This window comes from Solanum tuberosum, unplaced genomic scaffold, assembly GCF_000226075.1.
Source record: "Solanum tuberosum cultivar DM 1-3 516 R44 unplaced genomic scaffold, SolTub_3.0 scf00347, whole genome shotgun sequence".
NCBI classification, from domain to species: Eukaryota; Viridiplantae; Streptophyta; class Magnoliopsida; order Solanales; family Solanaceae; genus Solanum; species Solanum tuberosum.
The window spans coordinates 155,650-165,144 of record NW_006239269.1 but is presented as its reverse complement, the minus strand read 5'-3'; the positions used below and the strand labels follow the sequence as shown (position 1 = coordinate 165,144).

At 37.4% G+C, this 9,495-nt stretch overlaps 1 pseudogene; it reads left to right on the top strand.

Annotated features, from left to right (window-relative positions):
* The first annotated feature begins 2,312 nt into the window (after nt 1-2,312).
* Nucleotides 2,313-4,354, top strand: LOC102594507 (probable metal-nicotianamine transporter YSL7; annotated as a pseudogene).
* The last annotated feature ends 5,141 nt before the right edge of the window (nt 4,355-9,495 follow it).

Below are 9,495 nucleotides of genomic sequence, written 5' to 3'. Positions count from 1 at the left end.
TGGGGTCACTTATAAGAGATGAAAGGTAAAAACAATTTAAAATAGGGATTTTTTTTTTACAAATAGCCATTATAGAAAACTTAATTAGGCTCAGTTATAGTTTGCATATTTACGGGTTGTAGCTATAGTTTAAGCTGCTACGGACAACCTCGTTTTTATAATTCACACCTCATTTGTATAATTCACGTGTATTTGTATAATTAAGTTATTTTTCGTCTTTATTTCTATAAACTGGCTAGTATCAATTGATTTGTATTTATTTTTGTATAAATTATTTTCGATTGATTAAATCGATTGATAATTGTAGTTTTGGTAGAATAAGTGTTTGTATAAATGCATGTCATGCTAGAATCTACTTTATTATGTTCCTATTTACTTATGGTTTTCGCTTTTGCTTTGAAATGGTCATTGGGTTCATTTGATGGCTAGCTATCTTTGCAGGAATACCAACATTTTTTCAGGTACGAGGGTTGTTCTTGATTTTGTTGAAACGCCTTCAGACCTATCCGTGTGAGCCAAATGCAAAACTTTTTATCTTTACTTTTCATCAAGAGAAATTGTCACGACCTAACATACCGGGCCCTGCGGGCACCTACATACTAACACCTAAGTAGGAGAACCCTCATATCCCAACAACTAAAATCATGTGGAACAATTAGGAAGAACGGGGATAAATGAAATAACAGGGTTTCATAAATGAGAACTTTTAAAACAACTTCGATTTAGGACTTGTAAAGTAATTTACACCCCCAAGGATCTAGTCTACACAGGTAGAGGGGACCTAGTACCAGTAGTGTGGATGAGCAAGTGGTGCAAGAGTTGAGAGCTCAGAACATTTAATTGTTGAAGACTAATGGCTCATTTAGTAAGGAAGTCAAGGCTCTCAACAAGAAAGTTATTCAGGCTCATGAGGCTGAAAATGAGGGAATGTCCTTGCTAATGCACACCCTTAATCCCCTTCCCCGTCCGTCCTAAATGAGTCTTATTTCCCTTGTTTCTTCATCTCTGTGTCGAAACTTTAGTGGTTATGTGTACAGTTTTGGTTGACTCATGTGGTCAGCTTTTGTGATCTAATGCAAATTGTTGGTATGCCCTGTTCAGTATGTTTCTTATTCTCTTTATGATTACATGTGCATGCTCTATGTGGCCCATGGCCATGAATTTTTAATTGCTTTGCATACAACTTGCATATGTTTATTGCTATTCCTTTTCAATGATGTCAAAAGGGGGGATTTTTGGTAAACTGTTGTGACATTAGAAGGGAACTGAACAAAGGGGGAATAGTGACATGGGGAACTTATGTACTTTTGAATGAATGCTCAACACTCAAGTGAGGTAGTTTTTAGTTTGTTTGTCCTTATCAAAAAGGAGGAAATTGATAAGTATTAATGCTCCCAGATGTTTTGATGATCTCCTCACAAGTGCAGGGACCCGGTCCTTTGCAGAGTACATTCGTCCAGGATTATCTAATATACAGCTGGCAAGCTGTCACATTAGTGGTTGGTGAGGTGCCAGTGTCCTGAACCAATCAGAACGGACGAAGTTTTTTGTACATCGGAAAATAGCTCTTCATGATTGATATATTCAATCAACAAACAACAAATTCACCATTCATTCAAAGAGAGATATTCCAGCTTCAAAACAGCAAGGGACCTAATAGAGTGCATCATTGCTTTCTGTATTAGCTGCTACTTTGATTGCTTGTATTTGTGCGTATATTGTAGGAATTATTTCATTATGATAGAAATGTTTCAAACGTTGGGTGAATCATTGTAAGAACTTAGTTGTCGGAAACTTAGTGTCTTACGTCAAAGTCTATATTAATCAGTCAGGATTAGTATAGTGGGCAATGCAAGCATTGATTAGGCTCGGTTAAGTAATAGGTGGTATTACTTAGTGTGTAGATTAACAGGTTAATCTCATTTTGTAAACTGTGTTTTACTGTTTCTTGTGAAGTTAAGTAAAAACAGTTTGAAAATTCATGTGAGACAGGTCGTGGTTTTACTCCCTTGAGCAAGGAGGTTTTCATGTAAAGTTGTGTGTTCAATCTCTACTTTCAACATTTATTTACATTCTGTTATTATAATCATGCTAAGGACCAGGTCCCATTGCAACTAGTGGATGCATACACTCCAACAAACAGTTAAAAAGAAGATAAGAAGAGATTGAATGGAACAGTGAAATTTGAAATCAACGGACTTAGCTTCTCATTAGCAAATAGGTCCTTACTTATACAATGTTGTTAGCTAACTATCATTAATTAGCCTTGTAACTAACTCTCTTAACCAACTAACTAATTCAACTAATTACACATGACATTGATTTTAACAATAATAGTGACAAATACTGGAGATAATGATGATCCAGAATGGGGAGTCGCAGGGGAAACATCAACAAAGAATGCATTCAAGGACAGCTATGTTCCCCCATGGAACAAACAAATTACTATGAGGGCAATGGTCACCGGATTGATCCTCAGTGTGATCTTCAACTTCATTGTTTGCGAACTCAATCTCACTACTGGTGTTATCCCTTCTCTCAATGTCGCTAATGGACTATTAGGATTCACCGAGATTAAGTCATGGACTGCTCTTATTCAACAAAAGAATATTGTTAAAGAAACCTTTTACCATGTAGGAGAATACCATTATACAGACGTGTGTCGTTGCTTCTGTTGGCATTACTTTTAGCAGTGGGACTGCAAGTTATATGTTGGGAATGAGTCCATACATAGCATCTCAGGCAGATCTAGGAAATTTATCAAATAATACTATGACACTTGCTCTTAGTTTGATGCTTCCTTATCTTCTTGTTGTTAGCTTTCCCAGTCTAATCTCAATTCTTGCATTAAGAAAGATGATGATAATGAAGTACAAGTTGACGTATCTATGTGGAACGACAACTGCATACATGATCAACTGTTTCCACACTCCTAAAAGAGCAAAGCTCGTAAAGAAATAAGTTGGTTCCTTGTTCAAATAGTTTGGGTTTAGCTTTACATTTAGGGTTGTTCAATGGATATTTGCATGTGATGAAGGCTGTGGATTTGCTAACCTGCATACATTTTGTTCCCAAGCCTATGCCAAAAGGTTTTATTTTGATTTCTCGTCGTCGACCTATGTTAGAGTTGGTATGCTTTGCCCCTACATGGTCAACATGTCCTTGCTAATGGGTGCTATAGTTTCGTGGGCTTTCATGTAGCCAATGATTGAAGTAAAGAAAGGCGACTAGTACTCTGCTCACTTATCTGCAACAAGTCTTCATGGTATCCAAGGATACAAGGTATTTATCCCAATTGCCATGATGCTTGGTCTTCTGCAATTCTTATAGAGCCGGCCTCACTCATTGGTCCCTCGCCTAAAATTACGGAAAAACTGCAGTTTTTACATTTAATTATTGTGTTGGTTTGGAGAATGGTGGAGTGATTGCTGAACTTGCTTCATGTGGTTTGATGATGAGCATACTAGATAGAACTTCTGGCTTAATGGGAGTCAAGGCTGGTTACTTAACTCTTACATCCCCGCGTTCCATATTCTTTAGCCAACTCATTGGAACTGCCATGGGAAGTGTCATAACCCCTCTAGTCTTCTGGATTTTCAACTCTGCCTATCGATTAGGTAATCCAGAAGGTTCATACCCTGCACTATATGCTCTCATGTATCATGGAATCGCCCTACTTCGCGTTGAAGGTTTTGGAACTCTACCCAAACATTGCCTCAACCTCTCTATTTGCTTCATTCTAGCTGCTATTCAAATCAACCTAGTGACTCAACTGCTGAAGAAATTTGAGACCAAGTATAGAATTTATTGATTCGTTCCGAGTCCAATGTGCATGGCCATACCATTTTACCTTGGAGGATACTTTGCCATTGACATGTGTACTCTAGGCTCATTGATCCTATTCGGTTGGAAAATGTATAATGAGCAGAATGCTAAATATTTTGGACCTGCAGTGGCTTCTAATGGCGAATTTAGAGGCAAAATATAGGGCACCGAAACCCACGATCTTTTGGTAAAACTACATATTTTATGTATATATTCTCTAAAATTTGTATAATATTATATTTTGGCACCCGTTCTATAAGAAGTCTAACTGGTCCACATGGTTAAATGTTGAGGTTTTGACCTTCAGGTATAAGGATCAATTTCCATTTAATACATTTTTTTGGTGCACCCATATTTGGACCAATCCCCACTTAATATATTATCCTTGGTGTACCCATGTTCGAAAAATCCTAAATTCGCCTCTGAGTCAGTGGCTTCTAGTCTAATATGTGGTGACTCATTGTGGGGAATTCCAGCATCTGTTCTTTCTCTAGCTGGTATTAAAGCTCCATTTTGCTTGAAATTTTAGTCACATAATAATTGTCCAAATCACTTTTTGAGTCTTTTGATTGTCTTTAACAATCCACTTTAGGTTATTTTAGCTTAACAAGTTATTTTAAGACATGTGTATTTTATTATTAGCACGGTTAAGACAAGTTGTATTTCTATATATTCTTGTTGTTTCAAATTTATAGACGTACCTCGTGTGTTTTAATAGCAATTTTGTTTCATTTCTGGTGAACTGTTAATCTTCAACATATACTTCGGTGTACTTCAATTTGTTCACCGGATGTCTATGAAATATTTCACAATGTGAATGACAAAAGGCACAAATGGAGAAAAATACAAATGTATATGTTTAGTCCAAAACTACTAATTATTAAAATCAAATATATGGACAAACAATTTGCAAATAAAAAACTACGATATAGTGAAATATCAATTGTTTAGTATGGTCTACTAATCACTAGGAAAAATATGTCTTAGAACCTTGTTGACGACATGGAAACACACATTAAGTGAGGCAATTCCTTTCTTACTACCTAATTTTTTCCTCAAGTAATCACCTCTTGTGATTGTCTTTTCCATATCCTTGTTTCCTCTTTTAAAACTCTCACATTCTATTGAAGACTTGTCAAGCCATTGGGGAAAATAGGATCTATGTTAACGTTGGTTTCAAGTCTTTTGATATAACCAAATGGAATGTTGAAGGCTCTTTTTGGTACGAATGGATAGAGAGAAGTCAAAAAATGATGAGAAGAACTACTGTGAGAAGTAAGAGGATGGAGTGGATCTGTACTAGGAAACATAATAAATATGGGAAAAGTTGGACTCCTTATATGGACGTGAGAATCACCCCCCTCATGAGCTGTCTTTTGGGGTTGAGTTAGGCCGAAGATCCTTTACAACTATATATACTTTGTAAATCCTAAAATGGGATTGTGATCTTTCTTGTAATTTGCAGGTTTGTGAAAAAAATCAACTGGTAGAGCTACCTTCACGAATGCTCTAGGCTTGGAGAATGTATGTCTTGTCAAATGTTTTCCTTTAAAATCGATATCATGTTACAACTCACTATGACCTCTTCAAACATTGTAAGACTGATTCTAGGGTTTTTTTTTATGCCTTGGAGTGTCAATGAGAAGTGAGAAATTCGACATTCTTAAGTAGTGCTTCCAGAGGCCTTTTCAAACATTGTAAGAAGATATATTATGTTTTGTAAATACAAAACAGAGGAGGTTCATAGGCTCTACCTCTATTTGGTTTATGCTTTGTATTTATAGTCTGGTACATGATGAACATAAAAATGACTCAATCATACATAACCAAATATTAAATAAGTGTTTTTGGATCGATCAAACTCTCGTTGGAAGTAATTATTTTAACCATGTCACCACGTTCAACCAATGAATCACAACATAACCGAAATCTTCCTTTGGATGTCCTTAATGAATCACGTATTGCATCGCAGCAGTGAAATAGTACATCACCATATGCAAACCTATAAATAGGTGTAACGACCCGAACCGTCTTTAATTAGGAGATACAAAAACTCATAAAAGATTCTAGGCCATTGTCCCGCCAGAGCAGGGCGGCGGTGCTAGGGCGGAGTAAGCTGGAGTCAGAGCGGGATAGGTGAGACAGAATGTAAATAACGCGAAATCCTATTTTTTCCTTCTTCCTAAAATACCTAATTTAGTCGTAAAACACCTTAGAAAACTCCAAAAAGCTTCTGCAAGCTTGGGAAGAAGAGACAGAGATTTCTAGAGTGAGGATGGTGATATCTTGTGGATTCTTGGCCAAAATAACTGTCACGAAGCCTGGAAAATAAGAATCAAAGTCAATAACTCCGTGCAGCTGCTTGGCGCCTAGGTAGTCTAGGTTTTATGAATTGAGTAGTTTAAATCTGTGCTCACTGCCTAATATATGTAAACCGATGGTAGGATTTATGCGTAGGCTTTCGTGCACCGAATGATTTATGCTTAAAACCCTAGAAAGAAGCCGTAGACAAAGAATTAGGGCTGAGTATGGTCGAATTAAGGTTTGCATGATGTACGTTGATGAATAATCCATTGTGATGGTGGTGATTCTATGATTTAGTGATGTATGTTGTTCTTGCTTCATTGTGATACGTGTAGGTATACGAATGTTGCATTGTTGATCACACTTGTTGTATTTGAGATGGATGAACTATGATTTCCATGAATTCATGACTTAAATGTATGATCTAGAGGATATACTTGTGATTGTAATTGTGGTTTGTGGAATGGATCAGTTTCCACGTTCCGGCATAACTAACTTGGATCGGTTGCCACATTCCGACATAACTATAGATCGGTTGCCATGTTCTAGCATAATTATTGGATCGGGTACCATGTTCCGGTATGCTAACTGTTTGGGTTTGGGTTCAATGAGAGGACCAATTAATGATGTGGCATAATTGTGTATCTTCAAAAATGTGAAGTTGTTCGTAAATGTTGTTGATATTGTATATGTTCGATATGCGCATGTGGGTATATTGTTGTATTGACTTATATATGTTTCACTTAGTGGGTATATGTTATGACAGCTTATATTTGATTGTTCTTTGTGTTGAGCGAACTTGTTGGGTATAGTGGAAGGGCAAAGTGTTCAAAGGGCGAGTAATCGATAGCAAGGGTTGTTCGTGTGTTGAAATGGAAAGAAATAGAGGTAGCGTATGTGATGAAATATGCTTAGGTGGATTTCACCTTGGGGAAAGAGATTGGGTTTAGGGGCAAGAAAGCTTGATGTAATGTACTATGTGACCAGGGTTGGTTAGTGTGATGAGGAAGTAAGGGTACAACGTGAGTGGTTAGTTGGAATGCTTGTGGGTGTAATTGGGGATTCATTAATGTGTTAGAACGGTTAGGCTATGATCAAGAACCTGGTAAGTAGGTTGATTGAGAAGGTGGTTAGTAGTCAGAGTACTAGTGTAATTTAGAGGTATTTTAAGAGAGGGTAAAGGTGGAGAAGCGAGTGGTTTATTTCATGATCTTACTAGTTGGTTTCTTATGTTATGTAGTGGGTGTCGGGTTGACTGATGATGCCTACCAGTACGTGTGTTTGTACTGATACTACTCTTGCTATGTATTTTGACATAGTCTGGATGCAGGTTGGTGATATTTCATTTGGTGAAGGCGAAGAGATTCTCCAACAGCTTATATTCTTCCTTTCGCATGGTGGGAGTTGTGTCTTATTTATCTTATCCAGTTGTACTATTAGTAGCTCTTGTACCTGTTTAGACTAGATTTTTGGGGGTGTTAGTTACGTTATGAGTCTTAACTCTAAATGGTTTAAAAGTTTTATTTATGAAAACCCTATGTTTTCGTTATCGTGATTTTCGTTAATTTTTCCGTCGGTTTTAACTGTTGGTATATGAGGGTTCTCCTACTTAGGTGTTAGAGTGGGTTCCCGCACGGCCCATTGGGTTGGGTCGTGATAATAGGTTTGGGTACTGATGTGAGGTCAAAAATATATTTTTTAATCATTATTTGTCTCACATTCCTTTTTGAACATGAATTTTGTGGATTGTGCTAAATAGCGTATTTTATGTGGAGGAATAAATTGATGTAAAGATAAAGCAGTTAGGAGCTACGACGAATTAAAGATGGAAAATTATATAAGGTTACCAAGCAAACAAGTTAATTGATTAAATTGAATATAATATTATATAAAACTTATATGCGGCAAAGTGAACACTCTAAAACAGGATGAAACATAAATGCTTGCCAATTAAGTCTGTCTATCCACGTTCAACTATGTAGTTAGACAGGTAATTGGAGTAGGAGATTAGAGGTCGGGACACCGTGATCATAAAATCTACCTTGTAAATTAGTAATTTGATAACCGCAGTTAATTCATGCATGAGATGTGATACATGAAACCTTAAACATGTTGCAACCCTGGAATTGTCCCAATCACTATAAGTGATTTTATTATTTCATTCCTGCATTCTTTTCTTTACAAATAAAAATCAAAGACTTTTGGCACTCTTAAATAAAGAATTAGACTAGTATAATTTAGTAAATAGTTAATTGACAAGGCCTTTGGGTTCGATAATCCGGTTCTTTTTAAAGTCACTATATTACTTGTGCGACCACATACACTTGCGTGTGCAATCGGGAGCATGTAATGACCCTCCTGGTCATTTTTGTGTCTTGCCTTCTGTGTGTCGTTTAGAGCGTTCCTATAGCGACCCTAAGTCATTTATGACTTGCTGGGACTGACAGTTCGGTCACCTGGTCGTTCGTTTGGTCTTGGTGCGAGTTTTTGTGTTTTGGGGCTTATGAACCTTGAACGATCATTTTCGATCAAAAGTTCAAGAAGATGACATCAGAATCCAATTCTGACGATTCCATCAGCTCCGGAAGGGTCATTTTAGGCTAGTAGCATGGTCGACATGACTCCCGAGGTTTTCAGTGTGAGTCGGTGCGATTAGGCGTTTTAGCCTTTGAAGTTTGACTTTGGTCAACATTCTGAGTAAACGCATTCGGATGAGAATTCCGTCAGTGCGGTTAGCTCCGGAATGTCAAGTTTGGTCTAGATTGACCCTTCTTTTGTGTCTGGAGGTTTTCGATATCTATCCGAGCCCTTTTGTGAATTTTGACTTAAAATGGCCTTTGGAAGTGGGACCCACTTTTTATCGAAATGACCTCTGATGGAAATTTCGACTGCGCCGTTCAGTCTGGAATATCAAATTTGGTATGGTTGCATATCTCGTTTGCGTGCACGGGGTTCCGAACGAGATCGGAACACCCCATCGGAATTTTAAGTTTTGGAAATGTTGCAGATTTCAAAACATCAAACTCTCATAAATCTCTCATCTCTCAACCGATTTGGGCGATTCAAAAGGAAAAGTTGTGAGATTTTTCGAGGACAACGCATTTCTGAGCTCGGAGAGTGTTTTGGGGTTCCCGTTTGAGGTAATTTCGCGATAAAACCTGATTGCAGTACCTTTTTCGAGCCTTTGTTTTTGGTATTATTGTTTTGGTTCATATCTCACTCATTTTAGCTCGGTTTTGGGTGATTCAAAGTCCCACATGTTGATAATTGTCGTAGATTCGTCGTAGAGTTTTCAAGGAGTGCTGGGCACCTTTCGATTCTCGTTTATTTCGAGTTTAGACTGCTGCTGTAGGGTTTCTTTTAGTT